The sequence below is a fragment of the Pan troglodytes genome, chromosome X, assembly GCF_028858775.2.
Source record: "Pan troglodytes isolate AG18354 chromosome X, NHGRI_mPanTro3-v2.0_pri, whole genome shotgun sequence".
Taxonomy (NCBI): Eukaryota; Metazoa; Chordata; class Mammalia; order Primates; family Hominidae; genus Pan; species Pan troglodytes.
The window spans coordinates 99767580-99770874 of NC_072421.2; positions in this window are offsets into that span (position 1 = coordinate 99767580).

A 3295-nucleotide genomic window follows, 5' to 3' on the forward strand; every position below is an offset into this window, starting at 1 on the left:
TTCCTACCCATGAGCATGGAATGTTCTTCCATTTGTTTGTATCCTCTTTTATTTCATTGAGCAGTGGTTTGTAGTTCTTCCTGAAGAGGTCCTTCACATTCCTTGTAAGTTGGATTCCTAAGTATTTTATTCTTTTTGAAGCGATTGTGAATGGGAGTTCACTCATGATTTGGCTCTCTGTTTGTCTGTTATTGGTGTATAAGAATGCTTGTGATTTTTGTACATTGATTTTGTATCCTGAGACTTTGCTGAAGATGCTTATCATCTTAAGGAGATTTTGGGCTGAGACAATGGGGTTTTCTAGATATACAAGCATGTCATCTGCAAACAGGGACAATTTGACTTCCTCTTTTCCTAAATGAATACCCTTTATTTCCTTCTCCTGCCTAATTGCCCTGGCCAGAACTTCCAACACTTTGTTGAATAGGAGTGGTGAGAGAGGGCATCCCTGTCTTGTGCCAGTTTTCAAAGGGAATGCTTCCAGTTTTTGCCCATTCAGTATGATATTGGCTGTGGGTTTGTCATAGATAGCTCTTATTATTTTGAGATACGTCCCATCAATACCTAATTTATGGAGAGTTTTTAGCATGAAGGGTTGTTGAATTTTGTCAAAGGCCTTTTCTGCATCTATTGAGATAATAATGTGGTTTTTGTCTTTGGTTCTGTTTATATGCTGGATTACATTTATTGATTTGCATATATTGAACCAGCCTTGCATCCCAGGGATGAAGCCCACTTGATCATGGTGGATAAGCTTTTTGATGTGCTGCTGGATTCAGTTTGCCAGTATTTTATTGAGGATTTTTGCATCAATGTTCATCAAGGATATTGTTCTAAAATTCTCTTTTTGGGTTGTGTCTCTGCCCGGCTTTGGTATCAGGATGATGCTGGCCTCATAAAATGAGTTAGGGTGGATTCCGTCTTTTTCTATTGATTGGAATAGTTTCAGAAGGAATGGTAGCAGCTCCTCCTTGTACCTCTGGTAGTATTCGACTGTGAATCCATCTGGTCCTGGACTCTTTTTGGTTGGTAAGCTATTGATTATTGCCACAATTTCAGAGCCTGTTATTGGTCTATTCAGAGAGTCAGCTTCTTCCTGGTTTAGTGTTGGGAGAGTGCATGTGTTGAGGAATTTATCCATTTCTTCTAGAGTTTCTAGTTTGTTCACATAGATGTGTTTGTAGTATTCTCTGATGGTAGTTTGTATTTCTGTGGGATAGGTGGTGATATCCCCTTTGTCATTTTTTATTGCGTCTATTTGATTCTTCTCTCTTTTCTTCTTTATTTGTCTTGCTAGCGGTCTATCAATTTTGTTGATCTGTTCAAAAAACCAGCTCCTGGATTCATTAATCTTTTGAAGGGTTTTTTGTGTCTCTATTTCCTTCAGTTCTGCTCTGATTTTAGTTATTTCTTGCCTTCTGCTAGCTTTTGAATGTGTTTGTTCTTGCTTTTCTAGTTCTTTTAATTGTGATGTTAGGGTGTCAATTTTGGATCTTTCCTGCTTCCTCTTGTGGGCATTTAGTGCTATCAATTTGCCTCTACACACTGCTTTGAATGTGTCCCAGAGATTCTGGTATGTTGTGTCTTTGTTCTCATTGGTTTCAAAGAACATCTTTATTTCTGCCTTCATTTCGTTATGTACCCAGTAGTCATTCAGGAGCAGATTGTTCAGTTTCCATGTAGTTGAGCGGTTTTGAGTGAGTTTCTTAATCCTGAGTTCTAGTTTGATTGCACTGTCGTCTGAGAGACCGTTTGTTATAATTTCTATTCTTTTACATTTGCTGAGGAGTGCTTTATTTCCAATTATGTGGTCAGTTTTAGAATAAGTGCGATGTGGTGCTGAGAAGAAAGTATATTCTGTTGATTTGGGGTGGATAGTTCTGTAGATCTCTATTAGGTCCACTTGGTGCAGGGCTGAGTTTAAGTCCTGGATCTCCTTGTTAACATTCTGTCTCGTTGATCTGTCTAATGTTCACCGTGGGGTGTCAAAGTTTTCCATTATTATTGTATGGGAGTCTAAGTCTCTTCGTAGGTCTCTAAGGACTTGCTTTATGAATCTGGGTGCTCCTGTATTGGGTGCATATATATGTAGGATAGTTAGCTCTTCTTGTTGAATTGATCGCTTTACCATTATGTAATGGCCTTCTTTGTCTCTTTTTATCTTTGTTGGTTTAAAGTCTGTTTTATCAGAGACTAGGATTGCAACCCCTGCCTATTTTTGTTTTCCATTTGCTTTGTAGATCTTTCTCCATCCCTTTATTTTGAGTCTATGTGCATCTCTGCACATGAGATGTGTCTCTTGAATACAGCACACTTGAGTCTTTATCCAATTTGCCAGTCTGTGTCTTTTAATTGGAGCATTTACCCCATTTACCTTTGAGGTTAATATTGTTATGTGTGAATTTGATCCTGTCATTATGATGTTAGCTGGTTATTTTACTTGTTAGTTGATGCAGTTTCTTCCTAGCATCGATGGTGTTTATAATTTGGCATGTTTTTGCAGTGGCTGGTACTATTTGTTCCTTTCCATGTTTAGTGCTTCCTGCAGGAGCTCCTGTAGGGCAGGCCTGGTGGTGACAAAATCTCTCAGTATTTGTTTATCTGTAAGGGATTTTTTTTCTCCTTCACTTATGAAGCTTAGTTTGGCTGTATATGACATTCTGGGTTGAAAATTCTTTTCTTTAAGAATGTTGAATATTGGCCCCCACTCTCTTCTGGCTTGTAGAGTTTCTGCTGAGACATCAGCTGTTAGTCTGATGGGCTTCCCTTTGTGGGTAACCTGACCTTTCTCTCTGGCTGCTCTTAACATTTTTTCCTTCATTTCAACTTTGGTGAATCTGACAATTATGTGTCTTGGAGTTGCTCTTCTTGTGGAGTATCTTTATGGTGTTCTCTGTATTTCCTGAATTTGACTGTTGGCTTGCCTTGCTAGGTTGGGAGAGTTCTCCTGAATGATATCCTGAAGAGTGTTTTCCAACTTGGTTCCATTCTCCCTGTGACGTTCAGGTACACCAATCAGATATAGATTTGGTCTTTTCACATAGTCCCATATTTCTTGGAGGCTTTGTTCGTTTCTTTTTACTCTTTTTTTCTCTAAACTTCTCTTCTTGCTTCATTTTATTCACTTTATCTTCAATCACTGATACCCTTTCTTCCACTTGATCAAATCAACTACTTAAGCTTGTGCATGCGTCACATAGTTCTCATGCCATGGTTTTCAGCTCCATCAGGTCATTTAAGGTCTTCTCTGCACTGTTTATTCTAGTTCGCCTTTTGTCTAATCTTTTTTCAAGGT